This window comes from Homalodisca vitripennis, chromosome 4, assembly GCF_021130785.1.
Source record: "Homalodisca vitripennis isolate AUS2020 chromosome 4, UT_GWSS_2.1, whole genome shotgun sequence".
NCBI lineage: Eukaryota > Metazoa > Arthropoda > Insecta > Hemiptera > Cicadellidae > Homalodisca > Homalodisca vitripennis.
In genome coordinates, this window is record NC_060210.1 from 94,531,281 (window position 1) to 94,558,588 (window position 27,308).

The following is a 27,308-nucleotide window of genomic DNA, read 5'->3' on the forward strand; positions in this document are numbered from 1 at the left end:
GGTGGGGACTGGTTGAATGAACCGTGTCGCGTCGGTCGCTTATCACTTGCCGCCACCTCTGATAACAGTGGTGTCCAATATGGCAGTCCACGCCGCTCTCCCGGCCTGTCGGACTGGTTCCGCCGCGGAGCTACATTCCAACCCCGCTAAGATGGCCGCCCAGGTCCGTGCCGTGTGTGGAGACAAACCTGAAGCTCGCCACACGCCACACTGTCCACACCCCGTGTGAGTCGAGTCCACGTAGCCAGTTCGACTGTGCTACTAACAGCAGTCCAGTGTGATCTCATGCCATGCCACAAACTAATACTACAGGGATCACAAGAACCTTCTTGTTGTGTGGATTTATTTTATTTTAACCATAAGAAGTCATTAATGAAAAAGTGTGTTTAAATGCAATATAAGAGACGCTCGTAATTGTAGTTTTTGAAATTCATTTTTGAACAATAGGAATAAATCCACTAATCCTACACTAAATTCCATGTGGCCAAATGACTCATGGTTCACGTGTAACCGGATGGATGACACGGCCTCCTGAGTGGTCGGCTCGGCTGGCGATAGTGTCCAGGCACAAACAAGCCAGTGTTCCTAATGGCTCCTTTTCCTTCTCCGAAATTGAAACCGGGTGGCCTTGTTGTGACCGGGGAAGCTCGCTAAGTGTGGTCCTCGCCGGTCTCGGTGCTCTCGGACTATTGTATACCACCTCATTGTAACTGGTCCTCTCTAGGGCAGTGTGTACAAGTTACTTGGCTAGTTATTTAAATCATTTTTGTAAGCTAACATACATGTCATAACATCTATGTTGTAAGTCTGTCGGAAATAAAATGTAATTGAATTCGACGACATAGACTGGAAATAAATAACGTTTCCAAAATTATGTCGTGGTAATCATAAGGTCTGGCTATTATTTATACAAGCTTACGAAATTGATATTGGCATTTTGTGTCACTAACAGGTATTTTGGAAATAAAAAAGAGTATTTAGCAGCGATTATTTAATAGCTTGAGAAGGAGTTCACTTGATTTCAGCTCTATATATGTGGTGGTATTTGTGGTGAGGGGTGAGGGAGTAATAGAAGAGGAATGTCCATCAAACTGATGTTGACACTAAAAGAATTAGCTTATAACTAATTATAAATTTAAGCTATATAAATTTATATGTGTCGTGCCGGTTATTATATTTTTCAGTTACCAGTATAAACACTAGAAACATCCACTAATAAAGTTCCGTCTCATTGGTCTAAATTATAATAGAGAAACACTAAGAAATACTACTAGGGGATATAATTCCTATTTGAGCTGTTTTATGCAGCTTGTTTCCAGTAGGTAATATCATCAAGACTGTCTAGAGCTCTGTGCTTAACATTACCAATGGTAATAAATCCCATGAGATGACCGTCAAGGCATCAATCTCATCATGGAGACGTCTCCGTGCCCACAGCTTCCTACGCACATCACCTCGGCCTTCAGAGTCGCCTGCTCAAGGTTCTGCCTTGGTCTCTTCATTGTTCTGTTCGTCTCGGCACAACTCACTTGTCTTTCTTACAATGTTAATATTATTACTGGAAGGTCGTATTTCAGACTGGTTTGATGACCTTTTATTTATGGTTATAACTATGTAGTTTATTATTTTTATTTATAAATTCAAAACATAAATTAATTTTCACATCTAACGATTTAAACTGTTTTAAATTGGCTGGTACGTTATATATCACAATATATAAATCTTACATTCTTAAATGCAATGGATAACTTTATTTTCAATACCAAATATTGGAATTTATTATTGATGTACAACCATTACTTTACAGAACACACGCTGCTTGCTCGCTCGCTATTTACTTTCCTGGTGTAGCATTTAAAACATAGACTAACGTTACAGTTATCGTTATGTTCGTTTAAACTGTAATTACTTAGCATTTACTGAAATGTCATTTAGATACACTTGCAGGTTTATTTAAAGAATCAGTTCAAAGTTATTTTATAGTAGTCTGCACATGAGACAATCTGTACAGTATTTACTGTATAAGGGGTTTGTAACTTGTGCTACATGAATATAGGTTCTGAACCATTGGAGAGTTTATTTGGCCTCTTCACACTGATGTGAACCTGACATTATCTAGAAGTAGGATATAAAGCTTAGTTCAAACTTCTGTAGGGTTTAAATACAGAACTTCAACACAGTGCTGTATAAGTAATGAGTTGTTTGATTTTTGTCTGCACATGAGACAATCTGTACAGTATTTACTGTATAAGGGGTTTGTAACTTGTGCTACATGAATATAGGTTCTGAACCATTGGAGGGTTTATTTGGCCTCTTCACACTGATGTGAACCTGACATTATCTAGAAGTAGGATATAAAGCTTAGTTCAAACTTCTGTAGGGTTTAAATACAGAACTTCAACACAGTGCTGCATAAGTAATGAGTTGTTTGATTTTTGTCTGCACATGAGACAATCTGTACAGTATTTACTGTATAAGGGGTTTGTAACTTGTGCTACATGAATATAGGTTCTGAACCATTGGAGGGTTTATTTGGCCTCTTCACACTGATGTGAACCTGACATTATCTAGAAGTAGGATATAAAGCTTAGTTCAAACTTCTGTAGGGTTTAAATACAGAACTTCAACACAGTGCTGTATAAGTAATGAGTTGTTTGATTTTTGTCTGCACATGAGACAATCTGTACAGTATTTACTGTATAAGGGGTTTGTAACTTGTGCTACATGAATATAGGTTCTGAACCATTGGAGGGTTTATTTGGCCTCTTCACACTGATGTGAACCTGACATTATCTAGAAGTAGGATATAAAGCTTAGTTCAAACTTCTGTAGGGTTTAAATACAGAACTTCAACACAGTGCTGTATAAGTAATGAGTTGTTTGATTTTTGTCTGCACATGAGACAATCTGTACAGTATTTACTGTATAAGGGGTTTGTAACTTGTGCTACATGAATATAGGTTCTGAACCATTGGAGGGTTTATTTGGCCTCTTCACACTGATGTGAACCTGACATTATCTAGAAGTAGGATATAAAGCTTAGTTCAAACTTCTGTAGGGTTTAAATACAGAACTTCAACACAGTGCTGTATAAGTAATGAGTGGTTGATTGTTGTCTGCACATGAGACAATCTGTACAGTATTTACTGTATAAAGGTTTTGTAACTTTTGCTACATAAATATAGGTTCTGAACCATTGGAGGGTTTATTTGGCCTCTTCACACTGATGTGAACCTGACATTACCTAGAAGTAGGATATAAAGTTTAGTAGAAAATTGTGTAGGGTTTAAATACGGACCTTCAACTGTGAATAAAGCTAATAGTGTCTGTGTGTTGCTCTCGTTTATTGAAATTTTACATTTAGTAAAAAAAAAATTAAATTGTCAATTTAGGAGAATAATAATGGTTATTTCCTAAAAAGGTAAACCTTCTTTAGAGGGTATGTCTTTTTAAGAAACATGCTGTAGGGCAATTACATAGCTGTATACTATTAGTTTCTGACAAGTACTAAGTTTTCTATGTACCAAGATCGCACTAGTATCTTCCAGAATAATTCTGGAAAATATTATTAAACCCATATTACATACCTTACAATTATTATATTACCCTACACAAATCCTGTAGATAATGTCGATATTTTTAATCATGTAGATATACTACATGTATATCTTTTCGTCTACGTTTATATTTTAATACTATTTACAATGTTACATTGAATTATAGCGTTTAATTAATTACACAAATATATAATTGCTTCAATAACAACATAAGATTTTCGAGCCGAAGTTAAAACCCTAGTTTTAAAAATCTTTCGATATAGCAGTAGATCAGTAGAATGAAAATAAATATTTGTATGTATTAGACCTCACAGTGGTAAGCCGTTATGCTACCGCGAATATCTTTATTAATTTAAGGCTATAATGTTGCTGGTTTGTCTTCTCTGTCATTATATCAGTCGTGGCGTTCATTCAGATGAAGCCTTCCTTGCTGTCCCTCTCCCGGTCCCTAACTCCAGAGCCTTTGTTCCCTTGTCTGGGTTGACCTTGGATGTCCACTACACAACACTGGAATATCGACCGTATCGCGCCGCGCCACGCCGCCATTATACAATTACCGCCTCATCGCTTCCGCGTCAGAACATCTCAGAACATCGTGTTTTTATTTCTGGAGAGGAACCATATATAGTATTACGTTTATTACATTTTTAAAGAAAACTATAAATTCTATCTACTATTAAAATAGTTCGTCATATTCGGTTGTCGCGTTGTTGTGCAGGACTCACTTTCTTCCACAATGGCTTGGGTCACAACTTTTTTTATGGAATAGTACAGGCTTGGTGGGGGAAAGGGGTTGTAAATCCGGCCGGCTAAAACCCTAGAAATTCTTTAAGTCATGGTGGGCTCTCTCATTTAGAGTTTGTTGACTTGCTTGCGCGTTGAGATAATTATGGGTGGAGGAGACCCGGGTATTTTGAGCTTAGGTTTTGAGGGGGTTTTTATGCGATTTGGGAACCCGTTGCACCGTTCAAGTAATTGTTGCCAGAGATCGGACCTGGTGCTCGTGTTTGAAGAAAATTGTTATTCGGTTTGAGATACTTTAACGGCTGTAGTTTGTTTAAATACTAAAACCCGCTACCTTTTTTCGTTCTTAGCGACTTAAAAACTTATTGTTATTGCCTGCCTGCCTTATGATTAAGTAATACGTGACGTGCGTAAGTAAGGCTTGGGTGACCGTAACAATAAAAACTGCACGTTAGTTAAATAACGCGTAATATAAAACACTATATGTGTATGTATAAATGCAACCATGAAGTACACACTAGAAATCACCATAATTCGAATTTCTAAACTATCGTAATAATTGTATTGCACTTCGCGTTAATAAACGGAAAGGTTTTATTTTGTAGAATTTCTCACAAGCTGGCTCCAGTCTAGGGAGGTGTTGTGAGCGCCGGACCCACATGGTGCTACACAGCTGTCCCGCATGTAGGGGACACCCCGGTGGGTAATTGCACACAGCAGAACTGGTTTTGAGAGAGCAAACAACACACCGGCCTGCTGTATAGCTATATGAGTTTAACAGAGATATTAGGATCTGTCGTAAGGCTCCGGATTCGCTGTTACATTTCTCGATTAATATGTCCAGAGCGATGAGGTTACCATTTCGTACCTAGTATCCAGGCACGCAGAGCAGACTTATACGGCTCAGGGGGCATTTACTGGCAGAATGTATGCTCAAGTATTTTAATTTCAAACCGAGTATTGTGTCGACCTAGCACAGTATAACTGCGGTTGTCGCTAGAGGCGCCATGCAGGTAGAATTTTTACAACAAACAACGTTGTTCTGTTTTTAAACTAAACATGTCGCTATGTGACCCTGCAGGCTTGCAGTTCGAGTTAATGAGCAATGAGCAGAGAGCTGTTCCACTTCACCAAACATGTTGTTATATGAATGTTTATTGTCTGTAATAAGTAAACACTGTTACCTGTGTATCAATGCTGTTTCTTTCAGAGTTTCAACTTAGAAGGCGTCTTCATGATATGTTCCATAGTTTTTGCAAACACGGATAAACAAAACAGATTGTTCCTGAATAAACAAAAATATGATTGTTGTATTGATTGCATATTTCAGTTTTATAAATCATAACTCGTATTCTTTCTTCAACACGTTTCTAATTTTGATCCGGAACCAATATGACTTAAAACTCTGTGATAGATCCCGTAAACCAGAATAGACGACATATGACTCCTTACCGCTTGCCCTGTCTGATCAGCACGACTCTGGAGATTATAAAAGTTTCTTTACGGCGCGTCGGGCCACGGTAGTTGTGTGTGATCAGGTACTTAGTATTTTTCATTTCCCGGTTGTTTACGTTTATGTTTACAAGTGTAAGAAAATGTTTGAAACTCGTCGTTTATTCGAAGATTCTCTGCTCTCTCGCAGCGTTTACAGGTTTGTATATTCAGGTAGCGAACACGGCGGAAACTGTGTGCATCATTGCGAAGGTTCTCCACTCTCTCACATCATTTAAACGTTTGCATATTCAGGTAGCGAACACGGCGGAAACTGTGTGCATCATTTCGAAGGTTCTCCACTCTATCACATCGTTTGAACGTTTGTATATTCAGGCAGCGAACACGGCGGAAACAGCGTGCATCACTGCGAAGGTTCTCCACTCTCTCGCAGCGTTTACAGGTTTGTATATTCAGGTAGCGAACACGGCGGAAACTGTGTGCATCATTGCGAAGGTTCTCCCACTCTCTCACATCGTTTAAACGTTTGTATATTCAGGTAGCGAATACGGCGGAAACTGTGTGCATCATTTCGAAGGTTCTCCACTCTATCACATCGTTTGAACGTTTGTATATTCAGGTAGCGAACACGGCGGAAACAGTGTGCATCACTGCGAAGGTTCTCCACTCTCTCGCAGCGTTTACAGGTTTGTATATTCAGGTAGCGAACACGGCGGAAACTGTGTGCATCATTGCGAAGGTTCTCCCACTCTCTCACATCGTTTAAACGTTTGTATATTCAGGTAGCGAATACGGCGGAAACTGTGTGCATCATTGCGAAGGTTCTCCACTCTCTCACATCATTTAAACGGCGGAAACTGTGTGCATCATTGCGAAGGTTCTCCACTCTCTCACATCATTTAAACGTTTGCATATTCAGGTAGCGAACACGGCGGAAACTGTGTGCATCATTGCGAAGGTTCTCCACTCTCTCACATCGTTTAAACGTTTGCATATTCAGGTAGCGAACACGGCGGAAACTGTGTGCATCATTGCGAAGGTTCTCCACTCTCTCAAATCATTTAAACGTTTGCATATTCAGGTAGCGAATACGGCGGAAACTGTGTGCATCATTGCGAAGGTTCTCCACTCTCTCACATCGTTTGAACGTTTGTATATTCAGGTAGCGAATACGGCGGAAACTGTGTGCATCATTGCGAATGTTCTCCACTCTCTCACATCGTTTAAACGTTTGCATATTCAGGTAGCGAACACAGCGGAAACTGTGTGCATCATTGCGAAGGTTCTCCACTCTCTCACATCGTTTGAACGTATGTATATTCAGGTAGCGAATACGGCGGAAACTGCGTGCATCATTGCGAAGGTTCTCCACTCTCTCACATCGTTTAAACGTTTGTATATTCAGGTAGCGAACACGGCGGAAACTGTGTGCATCATTGCGAAGGTTCTTCACTCTCTCACATCATTTAAACGTTTGCATATTCAGGTAGCGAACACGGCGGAAACTGTGTGCATCATTGCGAATGTTCTCCACTCTTATCACATCGTTGAAACGTTTGTATATTCAGGTAGCGAATACGGCGGAAACTGTGTGCATCATTGCGAAGGTTCTCCACTCTCTCACATCGTTTAAACGTTTGCATATTCAGGTAGCGAATAAGGCGGAAACTGTGTGCATCATTGCGAAGGTTCTCCACTCTCTCACATCGTTTAAACGTTTGTATATTCATATAGCGAACACGGCGGAAACAGCGTGCATCATTGCGAAGGTTCTCCACTCTCTCACATCGTTTAAACGTTTGTATATTCAGGTAGCGAACACGGCGGAAACAGCGGGCATCATTGCGAAGGTTCTCCGCTCTCTCTCATCATTTAAACATTTGCATATTCAGGTAGCGAACACGGCGGAAACAGCTGGCATCACTGTGAAGGTTCTCCACTCTCTCACATCGTTTAAACGTTTGTATATTCAGGTGGCGAACACGGTGGAATCAGCGGGCATCACTGCGAAGGTTCTCCACTCTCTCACATCGTTTAAACGTTTGTATATTCAGGTAGCGAACACGGCGGAAACAGCGTGCATCATTGCGAAGGGTCTCCGCTCTCTCACGGCGGTTACAGGTTTGCATATTTAGGTAGCGAACTCGACGGAAACAGCGTGGATCATTGCGAAGGGTCTTGGCTCTTGGGCCCAGCGATGGCGACCGGCTACGTGATGGGAATTACAATAAAGCATCTCGTCTGGTCGCTCATTAGTATGATGATGGTGGTGCACCGTTTTGCTCCGGAGGCTTGTTATATAAGCGCGCTGGCCACTCGGGTGTGGTGTCATGCGTGGCTAATGGTCCACGTCCTCGTTTCTGCTGGCTTCACGCGCCCTCGTCTTGAATTAAAGCTATCGTTAAAATCTTCAGTTTTACCCTCTCTACTTTCAAGCGTTATGCTTGGTTGAACATCATCGCTCGATCTGCACAACTACCTATTCACTATTCAGTTCTCTGGTCGATTCATCCGAATTGAGCTACCTACTCAGAACCGCTAAAATCCAATATGAGTAAATCATCAATTAGAGATATTTTCTTACAAGTTTAAATTATGTTCTAGTATAATTTAAGGAACAATGTATCCTTATTTATTTACTGAAAACTAGATCTATTTCAAATCTTCTCTTAGTATTTGAATTATAAGTTACGCAGTTTAGTTGCAGAGGTTTGGCGGATATTTTCTCATTATATCTTGGCATTTCAGTTACACAATGAGACGTTCCTTATCGTTTGTACAAATGAAAATTTGTTGTATTACTTTTACTATGTTTTTATAGTAAAAGCCGATTTTCTTCGCACCGAAACGGAAAATAAGTGGCATACTTTTAAATGGACTTGCAAAGGTTTAAAAATACGAATGTTTTGTCCGCATGTACATTGTGTGTATTACAAACGAAAATTTAATACCAGTAGCCTCGACAATAAATGTAAATAGAAAATACTTCTATTTAGCCATACAGTTTGCCAAGGTTTCTTCACGGATGAAATATTTGTTGTAATCGACAACCAAGCATCTGTCAGACGTAACATACCGTAGAAGTGGGACAACCAGCCTAGGGAATTGTGGAAGTGGAAGTCAGCGATTACAAGCAGCGAACGACAAACAGTTGCGCAACGGTCGACCGCATTTCTCCCTTATCGCATTGCACAAACACACTTATTGGCGTACGAGTGATTACAGATCTTCCTTTTTTTGTGTGTTCAATATTAAACGTGTAAGCGTAAAGATTCGAAACTACATTTTGGTGGGTAAAAATTCTCCCGTGTTATCAAAGAATCGAGAATCAAAGCATTTATTCTTTGGAAACACGTTTTACAAGTTATGAACACTTCATGTGTACAATAGTTCGATGAAAGAATGCTTGGTAAAAGAAATAACAGTATAGAAATATAAAAATATTGACATTATAAAAGTACTAAGTTGAAAAGAGATCCTGAGTCGGATATGGCATTCTTTCGAGGAATTTTTATTTAATTTACGTTAAAAGCCAGACTCCTAATTTGCATCCATAAAACAAAATCAGCACTCATAATCCTCCAAGCTTGCAAGGTTCAGAATACATAAATAATTACTCATTCGGATTTTTCATCAATAAATATTAAATTATAAATTACTATTACATACGATTACTCTTAACGATTCTGTAATTGAGTAAGCGAACTCCCACGTGAGCATTATTCACGCAGTTAGTACACCAGCTTAAATTGTGAATGCACTTATAATAGCAATCTTCATCGATAGGCACCTCAGAAAAAAACGCTGTATTGGAGCCGAGTACTTTAATAAGAAACTCCTCGACACCAGGCTAACTACACCCACGCCCACTGCAGGCCGTAACTAACGTTGTCCTGGCTAATTGACGATCCGTTATCTCCCCTCCACAGAACACACACAATAACTCAGGCCGTCTGTATCGATTCCTTGCTGTAGCCATAGCTATTGGTTTGACTAACTGATGTGCTATTGAGTCGAGTAATATTCTAGACTAACTACACGCACGCTCACTGCAGGCCGTCTGTATCGATTCCTTGCTGTAGCCGTAGCTATTGGTTTGACTAACTGATGTGCTATTGAGTCGAGTAGTATTCTACACGCACGCTCACTGCAGGCCGTCTGTATCGATTCCTTGCTGTAGCCGTAGCTATTGGTTTGACTAACTAATGTGCTATTGAGTCGAGTAATATTCTAGACTAACTACACGCACGCTCACTGCAGGCCGTCTGTATCGATTCCTTGCTGTAGCCGTAGCTATTGGTTTGACTAACTGATGTGCTATTGAGTCGAGTAGTATTCTACACGCACGCTCACTGCAGGCCGTCTGTATCGATTCCTTGCTGTAGCCGTAGCTATTGGTTTGACTAACTAATGTGCTATTGAGTCGAGTAATATTCTAGGCTAACTACACGCACGCTCACTGCAGGCCGTCTGTATCGACTCCTTGCTGTAGGCGTAGCTATTGGTTTGACTAACTGATGTGCTATTGAGTCGAGTAGTATTCTAGGCTAACTACACGCACGCTCACTGCAGGCTGTCTGTATCGACTCCTTGCTGTAGGCGTAGCTATTGGTTTGAGTAACTGATGTGCTATTGAGTCGAGTAGTATTCTAGGCTAACTACACGCACGCTCACTGCAGGCCGTCTGTATCGACTCCTTGCCGTAGGGGTAGCTATTGGTTTGACTAACTAATGTGCTATTGAGTCGAGTAGTATTCTAGGCTAACTACACGCACGCTCACTGCAGGCTGTCTGTATCGACTCCTTGCTCTAGGCGTAGCTATTGGTTTGACTAACTGATGTGCTATTGAGTCGAGTAGTATTCTAGGCTAACTACACGCACGCTCACTGCAGGCCGTCTGTATCGACTCCTTGCTGTAGGCGTAGCTATTGGTTTGACTAACTGATGTGCTATTGAGTCGAGTAGTATTCTAGGCTAACTACACGCACGCTCACTGCAGGCTGTCTGTATCGACTCCTTGTAGCCGCAACTACTGGCTTGACTAACTGACCTACTATTAAGACGCGTAGTATACTACGTTAACTAGCCCACGCCCACGATTGAGTGTAATTGACGCTAGCTGTCGCAGCCCTTTGCTGATAGACAACTCGGTAATTCCCCTTCACAGAGCACACACAATATTAGAGGCTGTCTGTATCGACTCCTTGTATCCGCAACTACTGGCTTGACTAACTGACCTACTATTAAGTCGCGTAGTATACAACGTTAACTAGCCCACGCCCACGATTGAGTGTAATTGACGCTAGCTGTCGCAGCCGTTCTTTGCTGATAGACAACTGGATAATTCCCATTTCCAGAGAACACTCAATACTTACTTGACGAAGTTATGTACTAGTTTGCCAGACCGCCAAGTTTGACTTTTGTAACAGTATAATGACATTCCTATATTTGTCGAGAAAGGTCTGGCATTCGTACTTACAGGAATGTTATAATCGAAAAAACTGCTATATTTTGGTCTGTTTTTAACATGGGCCCGAAATCTAAAACTCTATCGACACGTATTTGATGCCTAAATAAAGAGATCTGAAAGTGTGTGAACAATTTGCAATAGATACGTGACATTCAAATGTAGCCTAAACCTATTTTGCACTGGTCTGAGAAAGATATATCTAGGCTATATATTAAAACTCGTGAATTTCACAGCTTTTTAACAGTAATAATGTTAATGTAATAGGTTAAATAAATATAATTCCGCGATTTTAAGGAGCAAATACACTGAACCGTACAAGTTAAAAGTTCTGTGCAACTAACGAATGTGGCATTGTAATTTCTTTAAGTTGTGATTTATATAACTCACAGAAATTTCTTATTACAGTAATATCAGTTTAGAACTTTTAGAACTATTATATATAACTTTTATTATGAATATATGCGGCTGGTAGGTGTGGTTAGTATACAGAAGTAAGTGAAGCCAAGGGGGGCATCGATCGGCCTGTGTAAGCCCATAACTCGCCATGCCGTGTCACCCTGGCTAAACACACGCACACCCTGCTTCCGGTAATCCTCGTGGATTATAAATTAAACACCGGGATACTAACCAGACCCAGCTACGTCTGCCCGCTAATTCAAGTAACAAGTTTCGATTTTTATACGGGCGAACTGTCTATTAGGTATAGTCCTGTTTATTATTAACACGCTACAATTTTAATTTAAATTGGTGTATTAGGACCTAAAGATATAATAACGTAGTCAAAATAAAGTCAAACAGTTTTGAATTAAATGTTCTGTTGTTTGGGAGCTACCAGCCAAGCAACCAAGTGACGACACTCCTATAGTTTATATGGACAACCGTCGTCCCCGAAGATCTAGAACACACTAACAGACCAAGACCAGAACTGAGAGCTACCAGCCAAGCTACCAAGTGACGACACTCTTATAGTTTATGTGGACAACCGTCGTCCCCGAAGATCTAGAACACACTAACAGACCAAGACCAGAACTGAGATCTACCAGCCAAGCTACCAAGTGACGACACTCCTATAGTTTATATAGACAACCGTCGTCCCCGAAGATCTTGAACACACTAACAGACCAAGACCAGAACTGAGAGCTACCAGCCAAGCTACCAGGTGACGACACTCCTATAGTTTATGTGGACAACCGTCGTCCCCGAAGATCTAGAACACACTAACAGACCAAGACTAGAACTGAGAGCTACCAGCCAAGCTATTAAGTGACGACACTCTTATAGTTTATGTGGACAACCGTCGTCCCCGAAGATCTACTACACACTAACAGACCAAGACCAGAACTGAGAGCTACCAGCCAAGCTACCAAGTGACGACACTCCTATAGTTTATATGGACAACCGTCGTCCCCGAAGATCTAGAACACACTAACAGACCAAGACCAGAACTGAGAGCTACCAGCCAAGCTACCAAGTGACGACACTCTTATAGTTTATGTGGACAACCGTCGTCCCCGAAGATCTACTACACACTAACAGACCAAGACCAGAACTGAGAGCTACCAGCCAAGCTACCAAGTGATGACACTCCTGTGCTCTATGCGGACATTTTCTCCTGAAGGAACCTATATACGAACATTTTACTAAGTTTTATTATTTATATTTTATTCCCTAATTTTATTACTGTTTATGTACTTTTGAAAACAAAATGAATCGAAATACCACTTATTAAGAGAATAGAAAAGCTAACTTACTATAAATGCATATTAGAACTAGGGATATATTAGAATAATCACTCCCCTACTTATTTATGACTAAGACACCTTAAATTTTATCGTGGGGGCGACTTATTTTGTAACAAAACTATAAACGGTGCTGTAGTTCTTTAGGAGCTAAGGTTTTCCAGGCACTTACACGTTAAGCCTAAGTATTGAATTATTGTTACACTTTATCGACAGCTCTTGGTGTGGTTAATTCGCGGTTTACAAACAGACTTGCATGTTACGGATTGCATTTGTTACCTTCTACTACTGGTAGGCCACACGTGAACACTATCATTATACTCGTTGCGTTATCATTAGCAACTCAGTTGATATGTTTTTGTTTGTATATAATTAAATTATAAAAACAAAACCGATGTGTGAGTGTTGAGTTTCACTCCTGTCCATTTTCCGCTTATTGCAGCGTCAGAAATCTGAAACCGGGTGTAGCAAATGCGGAGTTATAAGTGGATGAAATAATAATTCAAATTGCATTTCTTGTGTTGTATACAACAAGCATTACAATTTTAATGTTTTACCTCAAAGATTGCTTAATCAATGTGTCTCGTAAATTTAAGAGTTAAATGTTAAGACAAATAGGGTCACGCTAACAAAATGTACTATTTTCTAGTTGTTGCCCAGTTCGGTCTCTATGTAGATTGTATATCGATCGTTTGAGTATTTTGTACTTGAAAACGGAGAATAGTGATACATGTGTTTTTAATGTGAATTGTGGAGTTTGTGTGTGAACCACACCCTTTGTTGAGGTAACATAGTGCAATTCATATATAACTATGGCGCAACGTGATGGTTTAATATATAACATAGTGCAATGCATATATAACTATGGCGCAACGTGATGGTTTAATATATAACATAGTGCAATGCATATATAACTATGGCGCAACGTGATGGTTTAATATATAACATAGTGCAATGCATATATAACTATGGCGCAACGTGATGGTTTAATATATAACATAGTGCAATGCATATATAACTAAACCGTAATAAAGCTGTTCGAAGTTGTCAGGCGTCACTTACCATAAGTGAGGAACTATTGAACGCAAAGTTAGGGGTTCCAAGTTAAACGTGGCATTAAACACCGAGTGGCACAACGTTAAGGGTTAAGCCACGTTCTTGCAGCAGTTACCGAACATAAAGACGGAGATATTTCAACATTTTACGGCGCAAAGTTGGCGGATATCAGCGCTGAAGCATCTCCAACTTCTAATTCGATATAAAATAAATTATAACGCCAACACGGGGCGGGTGGGTAGGGACTCCTTAATTACAAAACTTGAATGGGAATAAAGTTCTGAAAAGTTTGTTTGGAGCGCGAGAGTCGAGCCCCTCAATCAGCTCGGCTTCGGTCCGAAACTGTAAACTTGGGAATCAAAATGTTGACGCAACAAAACCGAGGGAGGAGGGTGATTCGGCGGATGAAAAGAGTCTTATTATGAGAAGCTAATTAAGAATTTTCTCACTTTTTCCACATTTTATCAAAATATGTTTGAAATAATCGATAAACAGTGTCGCGAGAGGGCGTTTTGGAAGCAGTTAGTGGAGCCAGGGACGCTGAATACTTGGGAAGAAAGTTTGTTGCCGAGTGTAGACTCGCGGGCGGAGGGGCAGATACTTGTGGGAGGGGTGATAGGCGGGGTTGATTAACAGAGGTACAGTGGCATCGGGCTGAGAAGGGTTATTGTATCACCCTTCTGTTCACCACTCGCGATATTATACCCTCTCATTATGTGATGACTCTTTGCCCTGCACATGTCGTTCGTTATTCTTCTATTCTTATTGCGTTCTATATTTCCCTGCTGCCTGCATTAATTTACTGAAAATAATTTATAGCTGTCCCTTCGGGTTAATTAGATATTATATGTAAGTAATATTTGATTTCATATAGTTCTCGTGTGTTGGATTTAAAGAGCGCATTGCACGTGCATATAGGCAATAGAAGACAAATTGTATGTTTCAAATATTATAGATTTCAAAATGACCAGCAAAATGTTGCAGCTGCTGGAGAGGGTCTTATGAGCAAGTATGATGACAGTGCTCCGTTCCGACAGAGTGATGAATGGTAGATGGGAATGTTGACGGTAGTAATGAACGGATAATCTTAGACAGGGTGAGGTATCCAGTGACAAGTTGTGTAACTGACGTTGTTTGAGCAAGTATGATGCTGTAGTGTTACAGTGCTCCGATCCGACAGTGTGATGAATGGTAGATGGGATTGTTGACGGTAGTAATGAACGGATAATCTTAGACAGGGTGAGGTATCCAGTGACAAGTTGTGTAACTGACGTTGTTTGAGCAAGTATGATGCTGTAGTGTTACAGTGCTCCGATCCGACAGTGTGATGAATGGTAGATGGGACTGTTGACGGTAGTAATGAACGGATAATCTCAGAGAGGGTGAGGTATCCAGTGACATGTTGTGTAACTGACGTTGTTTGAGCAAGTATGATGCTGTAGTGTTACAGTGCTCCGATCCGACAGAGTGATGAATGGTAGATGGGAATGTTGACGGTAGTAATGAACGGATAATCTTAGACAGGGTGAGGTATCCAGTGACAAGTGTGTGTAACTGACGTTGTTTGAGCAAGTATGATGCTGTAGTGTTACAGTGCTCCGATCCGACAGTGTGATGAATGGTAGATGGGATTGTTGACGGTAGTAATGAACGGATAATCTTAGACAGGGTGAGGTATCCAGTGACAAGTTGTGTAACTGACGTTGTTTGAGCAAGTATGATGCTGTAGTGTTACAGTGCTCCGATCCGACAGTGTGATGAATGGTAGATGGGATTGTTGACGGTAGTAATGAACGGATAATCTTAGACAGGGTGAGGTATCCAGTGACAAGTTGTGTAACTGACGTTGTTTGAGCAAAGTATGATGCTGTAGTGTTACAGTGCTCCGATCCGACAGTGTGATGAATGGTAGATGGGACTGTTGACGGTAGTAATGAACGGATAATCTCAGACAGGGTGAGGTATCCAGTGACATGTTGTGTAACTGAGGTTGTTTGAGCAACTATGATGCTGTAGTGTTACAGTGCTCCGATCCGACAGAGTGATGAATGGTAGATGGGAATGTTGACGGTAGTAATGAACGGATAATCTTAGACAGGGTGAGGTATCAAGTGACATGTTGAGTAACAGGTTGTTGGAGCAACTATGATGCTGTAGTGGGACAGTGCTCCGATCCGACAGTGTGTTGAATGGTAGATGGGACTGTTGACGGTAGTAATGAACGGATAATCTCAGAGAGGGTGAGGTATCCAGTGACATGTTGAGTAAGAGGTTGTTTGAGCAACTATGATGCTGTAGTGTTACAGTGCTCCGATCCGACAGAGTGATGAATGGTAGATGGGAATGTTGACGGTAGTAATGAACGGATAATCTTAGACAGGGTGAGGTATCCAGTGACATGTTGAGTAACAGGTTGTTGGAGCAACTATGATGCTGTAGTGGGACAGTGCTCCGATCCGACAGAGTGATGAATGGTAGATGGGAATGTTGACGGTAGTAATGAACGGATAATCTTAGACAGGGTGAGGTATCCAGTGACATGTTGAGTAACAGGTTGTTGGAGCAACTATGATGCTGTAGTGGGACAGTGTGGTGAATGATGGGGGGATAGGTTGTAGTAATGAGCTGACAGGGGTTATCCAGTACATGTTACATATATGAAGATGCTTATTTTGACAAGCACTAGTCGGACAATGCGACCACGCCTTTATTGTTCCTAACGGCAAGGGTATATTTATGAGTTCTAGTTTTTTATTGATGTATGGCATATGCTCGTAAACTACAATTCCCTTATGACAACACAATATACCTGGACTATCAGTGTCAATAAGAAATAAAGACAAAACTTACGAATTAGTTACACATATACGTAACTCGTTTCCCGTAAAAAACGCTCATCTACGCTGATTTTTAATTTTGTAAATTTTGTAGCTAAACCCAGTTGGCATGTAGTATTGCAATTTGTAGAATTTACAAAAATATTCCACATAATAAATGTTCCAAATGTTATATTTGAGAACCGTTTATAATTATTTACTGAAGAGTGTTTTTATAAACCCTGTTATAAATCATGTAAATTGGTGTAAGTACTAAAAGTGCCCTCGTCCATGCAGAGTTCTACTCTTGACCGGTGTGTAACCTTTCCACGATCACGCCCGCATGGTTTATAATATCTGGAATCAAGGAGATATATTAGCCAACAGAAGCAATAAGGTAGAGTGGGCAGCGAGAACCGGTTCTGTCACACATTATATCCGGGCAGAGAGATCTGTTTACGGCATGGCCTAGTTGTCGGTTGTGTGTGATCCATTTTGCAGATTTTATAACTGGATGTGGAATATGCTCAGTGGAAATATTTCATTATCCATACAGTAACGAATTGTAACTAGCAGTAGCCCGTTGTACGACTAGTTTACGTTTTTTCTGTGAATTTATTAAGTATCCCATGTTAACTCGCTGTACAATCCCTTTTCTTAGTTAAATTGTATTGTTATCTAATTAAACAAATATCTTGCAACTTGGGTGAGCAATTACGCCTGTTCTGTGGAATTCAATGTTTTATTCGTTTTGCATTAATTGTACCACGTAAACTAGTGTTTACATAAATATAATATAATGAGTACAATAACCTCCCGATCTTCTGTGCGGTATCTGGTAGATGTTAATCAAGTTTTAGCTTATGACATTAACTATAACACTTGTTTAAGGTGGTGCACTCTATTTTTGGGGGTTCCCTTTTGTGTGTAAAATTTCATAGCCGTTTTAAGACCATCTTCCCTGAATACAGTAAAGGAATATTTTTTTACCGTGTCCCATGAAATTGCAGGCATTTAAGGCATGGAATGTATGCAATTCCGTTATCAGGTCCCAAATAAAAACTTTTGGAAGTTGATTATATTTTTAAATTATATGTTATTCATAAGAAAAACATGTCAGTAATATTTTTTCTTGACGAGGCACACATGTCGATAAATGAAATAATACATTTTACTCCGTGGCAATATAGCTCATACACCTAAGTTTTAGCGTCTAATAAAAAGGTTTCTCGTTATAAACTGGGTGTGTATTGTGTGTGTCAGCGCCCATGTCTGCAAGAACATGGAAATACGACGTCACTCTCAAGGATCGTAATCGTGCTATCGTAGTAAATACAAATGTAATGCCAATGTCTTCAAGACGGATTCATTCATATGTTTTCTTGTAAACATGCCATTCAATGATTAATAAAACAGTAACTTTTTCTTCTCGTGTTGAGGGTAATGGCTAACTGTACAAGTCCGACCCGGAAACGATCAATTACAGCTACAGCTAGCGCGGTGAGGGATGGGCGACTGCACAGTAGTAATTTCCTCGTTGTGGCAGTGGTTACTAGCGCGAGCGCTCCAGCTATTCTAGGGCCGTGTATTGTTTCCTCTATGTCGTCATTACGCAAGGCACGCGCACACACACGCACCTGGCGACGCGCACGTGGTTCAAGGCTATTGCGCTAGTTTTAATTAGATGCACACCTATTTATTACGAGAACATATTACGGTTGTGTGTTTTTTATGTATCCATGTTATAATTTTTACGTCTTAGCCTTCCGTGCATTGGTATGTTTTTGTAAGAAATAGCGAAGTCACACTTTTGTTTTGTCACCGCATATGGCAAATACGTTTGTAACAGTTGTTCATTAAGACCAAAATATTGGTGGTGTATTCGTGACACCACCAAGATGTAACATGACTATAAATTTATTATCAGAATAAGGTATTTTTATTCTAAGGAACTCAAGTAATAACAAACTTGCTTTGAAATAAATTTAGAAATAATGTTATTATTTTTTGCCAGAATCCACAATAACGTATTAAATTACTTTTATGTCAATTGTGGAAAGTAATTTAATGTGAAACACTAAACAGCATGTAGAAATCTTGTGAGATTCAGTACCGCTAAAATAAAGGAATCCGCGAATTAATTATGTGACAAATTTTGTGTTTTTTATTTGATTGAGCATGGCTTTGAGTACTGTATAATTGTGATCGTGACAGCATTTTAATATTCAAAACATGTATATTAGTTATACATTATAGGTAACTATACTATAAATCCTTGCTATTTTAACCATTGAAAATGTGTTAAATTTATAATAACTTTTATAACATATGGAAGCCAGAATATCGAGGAGAAGTGTTATTACACCGCTCTCATTTTTAGTTTTATAAATACAAATTACGGTATTTTATAATAACGGACGTAAGCTGGACGGCCTTATTTACGTATATAACTTTAGTTATGCAAATAGTTGTTTATCGGCAGTTGTCTTTGTGATTTCCACCGAAAATAAGCGCTGAGGGAGAAATGTCAGACATATTTTGGTATTATAACTCCGGTACATAACAAAGTGGCCTAGTGCTAAAAAGCCCTTCATTGTGTTTAAGGCATTCATGTATAACAGGTGTCACAGAATACTCCTAAAGTTTCCAGTTTACGTAACATTCCTTACGTGGAACACATCTGAACAAAACGTTTATACACAATTCAGAACATTTATAACTATAATTTGTTATGTATTTATATTTTTAAGAAATGAATAATTATTTCCTGCTGTTGAGTGTCCCGTGTCATCAGAGGACACGAGGTTGTGTGACATTCTCCGGGAAGCGGTGACCTCTCTGGTGCCTTCCTCAGGTTTTGTCACCGTCTGTGTTCAACGGGCGCAAAAACGGTGATGGCGCGGCGCGGCGGGGGAATGATGTAGTGACGGAAGTGGCCCCGCGTCGCGGTCTCGCTAGACTGGCCTGGCCTCGAGCGTAACAGGCTGTCAGGGTACGCGTTTTTGTGGAGTGGGTTATGCAGTGTAATCGGCGGAAGTACCTCGTAAAGGTGCGTTTTGCTTGGAGCTGCCGAAACGATTGTTTGAAACGTCTAGGGCGTTATTGTGCTGTTAAAGTTACTTTGTTAGAATTGCGATTGTAAGCATTGAGTTTAAATATGAAGATAAATTACGCTTTGGTATGCATCTTGATTAGTGTACTACACAACGATTTACTTGTATACTGGTAAAACTTAGTCATGATTCACTTGGGTTATTGTAGAACTCTGATATGGTTGTGTCCCTGTGAAACTGAGGCACGATTCAGTTGTGTTCTTGTGGAACTGAGACATGATTCAGTTGTGTACTGTTGAACAGTTCGGTGAGTTATGATGCTTATACTAAATTATGACTGTTTTTGATACCGAGAACCGTATCTAGAGTTGTCGTAGGAGTTGAGGTATTGAAAATCTCTCGTAGAATAATTGGTGGTACAATTTTGTTATTACTATACCTCGTACACCTTGTTTTCCTGTTACTTTTTTAACTGTACTGTTTATATAAGTTTTAAGCAACAATATCAGGATGTATGCAATGCAAACATAGGTATGTAATGGCAGTAAAGTGTACGGACAGAAGGTTCTCATTTACTTATTACAACTGTATATTTCGACATTTGTACCTTAATCATACATGTTTTGGATAATGTGAAAACTTGAGATAAAAAAAAATATTCTTAAGGCTGGATTCTTGAAAAGTAACAGATCTTGATTCTGAGGAAGTCTTAACGTAGTGAGTGTGACTGTCAATTTGTTCGCCTCACGATAGAGTGTAGTGTATGTCTAACCGATCTATTTAGTTACACTTTGTCACAGTTTGAGGTGACCGTCTGACACTGCACTCAAACTACCTGAAGAACAAGATCTCTCGTGTGAGAATTGTGAATTCACAATGTGTGTATGTCAGTTTCCCGCGGCAAAATGGCTCATGTCATCCTATATTGTGGTGGAGGACGTTTTACAGATTGCAAATGCAACGCTATCGTGTTGATGACAGTGAAGGTTGTGCGGCGAGTGAGTGTGATGTCACCACTGCTGCAGTGGGTACATAATACCTCACGAATGACGCAAGCGGCCTTGTGTGAACCGCGGTGCACCTAGTCCTTCTCCCATGTCTCATTAGAGAGGTTCGTTTTCAAATAACAAGGGTCGAGTCATAGGGTAGCAGTATTCTGGGGAGAGACTCAGGTGTTATATGGGGTGACAAGTCCAGTCAAGGAGCCTTTAAAGGCCTCACTTTACACAATTGAATTATAAACTGGGCTTTTTTGCTGTCGTTAAATGTGATGGCTCGGTCGACACCAAAGGTCGACTATCAGGCATTGGTCCACAGTTTCTATGGAAAATTACCATCTGAGATGTAGCGTTACTAACTAACAATACATACATACTATACTAACAAAGGTCGACCTATTATTTTGACTGTGTATTGGAACTCACCTAAATTCCACAGTTTCTATATTTTGCTGTATAATAATACACTGTTTCTTAGACCATGTGAATAAAATATTTTCTAATATATATTCTTTACAAAATCGTATATCATCATTTCAGGATCTCGGCACACCTTTATTGATAATATTTATACCAGCAATATTGCCGTGAGTAAATTGTTGAATCTGAAAAAACACAATAAAGCTATATGAAAAACTAACTATGCATTATGTTGGCATAGGTGAATTTTATATATATATATATATATATATATATATATATATATATATATATATTTCAACATAATTCATTATACAACTTCATTTACGCGTTTCACCGCCACTGACATGCACCTTAACATTTACATCCTGCAGTACAGTAGCTTAGGTCAGGAACGTATTTCACATAGTTTTGTTTTCCCGCCTGTTGGTCTGTTCCAAATACCAACACTTCTGTTCTATTATTAACGGTCTTGTTTGTTTCAGGTTGGTTGGAATTCCTGTGAATCCATTCGGTGAGTTTGTAGGAAACGTTATTGCTGTCATTGTTAATTTTGTCAGTTGTAATATAGATTTTTTTCCTAATGTTGTATGCGTGCTTTCATAACGTCTAGGTTCATATTTTATTCCATTTAAGTTTGGTGGATTTATGGTTTAAATGTTATAGTTTCCAAACATAGAGTCCTTTGTAATGGTTAATGTTTAAGATTAGCCAGTTTTAAGATGTAAAGTTGGCTAATTTCCTGTATAGAAAGTCGCCACAATATGGTCCAAGTGTAATGAACGAATGGTTTCCGAAATGGTAACCACTTCCACAAGTTGAAGATTTGAGATATGTGAAATACATCATATTTCTCATAATTTCAAGTTGTATTGTTGTGAGTTGCCTCTCCACATAGCAGGCGTTTCGCTCGCCTACAGTAAATAGTAACTAAGTCCAACAAGATATCTAAACTACTCAGTAGTACAGAAACTCCTAACGGTTATAATGGTCCTTTTAACTATTTATCATTGTTGTTTATTTAATCTTAACATTTGAACGTAGCATTAGAAAGTTCCTGATAATTAAAAGATTATAATAAAGATGTTCGCTTTGTGCATTGTAACGTGTGAAACTTTACGCTTTTGCAAATGACATGTTGGTTCATGAATGTTGATGTTTTCAACGGATCTTTTGTTTTGTATTCTTTTTGTTGGACTTATCTTAACAACAATTGGATGTTTCATGATATGTTTTTATTTATAATAAAACCGGTTTACAATTAAATTTTGTTTTGTTTTACTATATGAGTATATTTCATGTTTTCGGATATAAAAAATGCAACTATACGTGTCTTCAGCGTATTCGTCGTATTCCGCTTTTTGTGGCGATGAAAATAATATCACGTTCACTGCAGTAGGCACTAACTAGATAATATCGTTTATTTTTTTCAAATAACAACTAAAGTATAAAAAGCTACAGATCATTCAGCCACAACCCACCTGACACCGAACTGTACGTGTACGGTGCAGGACCGATGCTTCAATACTGCGAGAAAGCATGTACACAGGCTGCGATGTGTCCAACCAATAATTCACAGAGCATTCAGCCACAACCCACTCGACACTGAACTGTACGTTTACGGTGCGGGACCGATGCTTCAATACTGTGAGAAAGCATGTACACAGGCTGCGATGTGTCCATCCAATAATTCACAAGAGCATTCAGCCACAACCCACTCGACATTGAACTGTACGTTTACGGTGCGGGACCGATGCTTCAATACTGTGAGAAAGCATGTACACAGGCTGCGATGTGTCCATCCAATAATTCACAGAGCATTCAGCCACAACCCACTCGACACTGAACTGTACGTTTACGGTGCGACACCGATGCTTCAATACTGTGAGAAAGCATGTACACAGGCTGCGATGTGTCCATCCAATAATTCACAGAGCATTCAGCCACAACCCACTCGACACTGAACTGTACGTTTACGGTGCGGGACCGATGCTTCAATACTGCGAGAAAGCATGTACACAGGCTGCGATGTGTTCAACCAATAATTCACAGAGCATTCAGCCACAACCAAACCAGCACTTAACTTAGTCTTTCTTAGCTTATCCAACATTTTAAAATTGTTTTTACGTGTCCAAAAAGATAATGAAAGAAGTAAAATAAAATTAAACTAAAGATGTCTTATTTTACCAGGCGAAGAAGCTAGAGTAATTGTTAGTTAAGGCTAAGAAGCCGTCTCTAAACATTAACCTGGGGAACTATGACTTCCGAACCACGGCCGGGCAGGCGGGAAGGTGGGATCGCCGAAACCATCCAAGCAGCAGCCACGCTCGGTAAACGGACTGTAGGTCCACGTCGTAAAACTGTCGGGGTAATTTCTTACCTGCTTCTGAAGGGGTGGACAGTGGGTCCCAGGCCGGGACCGTGGACCTACTATCCGACCTACGGGTTTCTTTTGACGAGGGTTTGACAGAGGATCGCCGTACTCACTCTACTGCCCTTGAACGGATGTTTCGAAATCTATACTCTATAATATCTGCTAAATATTATTCAGTAGACTACTGTCTTTTTACTACTTCTTTCTGACTTGCTACAGAAGAAGACACCTACAGAAAGAATGAAACAAAAAGATAAATGCATAAATGAAAGTCGGGTTTATTTTCTTAAATATATTGTTAAGTAATACACCATTTGTACAATAATTGTACACCATTTAAGAATTGCTGTTACGGTTATAATGGTCTTTGCTTTGTGGATTCGTTTTCATCCCGCTATCAAAACAACTATTAAAGTAGGTATCGTAAAATGCACGGAAAAATCAGGTAATCAGAACAAGAATTTACACTTGTTTTGTACAAATATATATCAGAAGAGTAATAAATAATGTGCAACTACGTTTATTTTATGTACCAATGCTTAAAGGACTTCCTTCTTTAGAAATTAATTTACTTTAAGTGGATCTAATGACCACATAAACATTTCCCAGGTAATATGAAAGGGGCATGTCATCTCACCTATGTATCATCAGCTAAAATATAATAGGTCCAATGCCATTAAATACTGTCCTCCCCGTAAATGTAATGATACAATTGTTCGAATCCTAAATTTACTAAAATATGATGTCAGTTTTGTAAGATAATGCTTGGATTCTCATAAATGCTTCTGGTTTAGCACTTATATTAGGACAGGATTAAACTTGTCATAGCAAAACCGTGAATACCAACATAGCAATTCACTGAGCAGAACATGTTACATAAAAAAGGTATACAGGTATTTATTTTTATCAGCTAGGTTTCTAACTTGGTAATTTACAGTTTAATAAAAAAAAAGATATAATATATATGTAGGGCTATCATATAAATATCTAGCGCTAAACAATAATAAAATACACAAAGATGCAATAAACGTCATTTTCATAACATTTCTGTTGAAAAATATTATTTTATTGTTAATCGTCCTCCTTTTAAAATTTTACTATAGATATAAATACATAGATGAGTAATATACGTTTTTTTAATTTGTTACCTATCTGGACTTAGGGCAACTTATTAAATTTGTATAAGTTATTATTTTCTTCAATAACAGTATCCGTCGGTAAAGTCATTTTCTTCCAGAATTATATTAAATTTGTAAGTAAAAAGTTAACTTACATTTTAGGTTAATCTAGTGTTACTATTCAATTCAGCATTTATTTGTAAATTGTAATTAATCATGTATTGGTAATTCAAAAATAATAATTGTTTGTAAAAATCATAATTAGTTTTCATAACCTTTTGTAAAATTGTCCATACTGCAAGCATGTTTTTTAATAAACACAAAGTTCGTTGTTAGTACAAAGAATCACCAAATTTCCCTAATTTAGTTATACCTCTTATAAAAGTTTAATTTTTAATATATCTTACCTCCTGATATACATGTTAGTACTCGTATAAACTCGCACTTTTTTGTGTGAGCTATGTGTCTCTGTAGACAGTTTCATTGAATTTTTGGTTTATAGGCCAAGAGCCACTATTTAAGGTAACCTTGAGTGACCAAGATAAGGTATAATTAAAACAAACTGTAGATGTTTATCATTCATTAGTATATTGCGGAATTACTCAGGTAGTAATGTAGTGATGTATGGAATTTGTTCAAATTTAATCCCAATAAGCAATTCACTTTATATGTGATACCTTGAGTTTTGGTTTAAGTAAGCTGTTGTTTATATTTACTGCCTAAGCAGTACGCTGTGCGTGTGTAGTGGAAGTATCACTCACACTCTTCCACAGAATGAAGAATGAGCGCAGGTAGAAAAATTATTGCACGGCCAGGTCAGTTTTGAAAAGTAGGACAGTTAGTCCACGCCGACACTCGTGGACTAACTGTCCTACCCTGCAGAAAAGTGACGTCAGCCACCCTAGTCAAAACTAGGCGTGGACCTACAGTCCTACAATCGCCACGCTCAACGTTACTTGATAAGGCTCTCTTGCGATTTTGGCTATCAACGGTATCTTGCGATAACCGTCGTACCCGCTACACTGCGCCAACAAATCGCCATACTTTGCTTGATACCAACTCATGCATCATATTTCCGTAGTAAACGTCTGTCTCCAGATAATTATTTTATTCATGTCAAAATTCATCTTTTATATTATATATACATATATATTGCTTCATATCCTCATTAATTGGATATTATATTGTATTTACTTTACTGGTTGTCCCTCCCCGCTTCCCAAGTCAACTCTGGTACTATGGCAATCTAGTTCTGTATTCCAGTAAGAGATGGTATAACGGTGAAACTAGGGTTAATAGTGTTAAGGGATGTTAAAACATATTAACTCATATTCTAAATTTTGAGCAGGATTTGATTAGGATACAGATGAATGAATAATGGTTTTGATTAGATGAACATCATTTTTTAAAGATAAATCTAAGTTGTATAAATGAAGGTTTATATCGGATTACCATTTCTAGTAGATCCGTTCTAATGAAGGAAACTGAAAGGAGCTTTATAATAAATGGTTGTCTCGAGGAGGATAATAATTGCGGCTAGTTGCGTGTTTCCTGGTTGCGATAAGTGGTGTGGTGTCGCGAGAGATTGTGGTAACTCTCCCTAATGTCGTGGCCACGGTGTTGTGGTCTTCTTGTGCCAAGGCCAGCACTAGATTAGTAAGTACCAGGTTTACCTCTCAGCTTTTAACTTGGCAATTATTTTTCCACCAACGAAGTGTTGGAAATAACAATAGATTTTGGGAAGTGGGAGGGACCTGGATGGGATCTCTGCAGCTTTTTACCAAGTTGTGCATCCTTTACAAATGAAGTTTGGACTATTCTAATGTAGTGTTTGATCCACACAGTGCCGATTCGTAACGCGGTCTCGATAGCTAATTTCGTATTTCGTGTGAGTAGATTGGTCGACTACTTTTGTGTGTACAGCGTAGTTAGATTGTTAAAATTGGTGTCGAGATGCCAGTCACATACATTACCCTTTCCTTCCTTGCCAGCAACCCTCGTGTAATTCTTTTTTATATTTCCAACCTTCCCTTCTTTTCCCCCCTCAGTCATCTTGTAGATTATGTCACCGGCCCAGTTGTTGTTTTATTCTTATTGTACGGGAGAAGAAACGCCTTTTGTAAGTAGACATTAAACTGGTACATGCAACAATTTGATAGTTCACAAACATGACGGAGTTGCGCGTGCAACACTACAGTATTACTGCAGTGCACGGTAACGTGTCTACACGGTCGACCCTGGCCGACACAACACGATTATTGCTTATCGCGCTCTCGTGTCCGTGACCTCTGCGTCAGCAGATGAGCCGATGATCGCATTAACTTCCTTGAGTGCGTGCGTGCGACCTATCGGCCGCAAACTAGTTATTGTGGCAGTGATGTAACAGGTTTGATGAAACAACCGGTGTCATAGAAACCGGTTTTGTTTCCAGTGTGTGGCTCACGATTTGTTCGATGTACTCGAGAACCGAGTCATCGTGGTAGCCCAACATTGAAACCACGTGAGGAGTG

The 27,308-nt window shown here is 39.2% G+C and overlaps 1 protein-coding gene across 5 annotated transcripts in view; it reads left to right on the forward strand.

Moving 5' to 3' along the window:
• Window positions 1-27,308, forward strand: part of LOC124359795 (C-terminal-binding protein) — a 120,119-nt gene that overhangs the window by 42,943 nt on the left and 49,868 nt on the right. For 2 of the 5 annotated variants that reach the window (XM_046812831.1, XM_046812829.1), the window contains exon 2: window positions 21,792-21,820. The exons of the other annotated variants lie outside the window; for them this stretch is intronic. The gene's annotated coding sequence lies outside the window, so the exon portion shown is untranslated. The remainder of the gene's footprint in view (window positions 1-21,791; window positions 21,821-27,308) is intronic. 5 annotated transcript variants of the gene reach the window in all.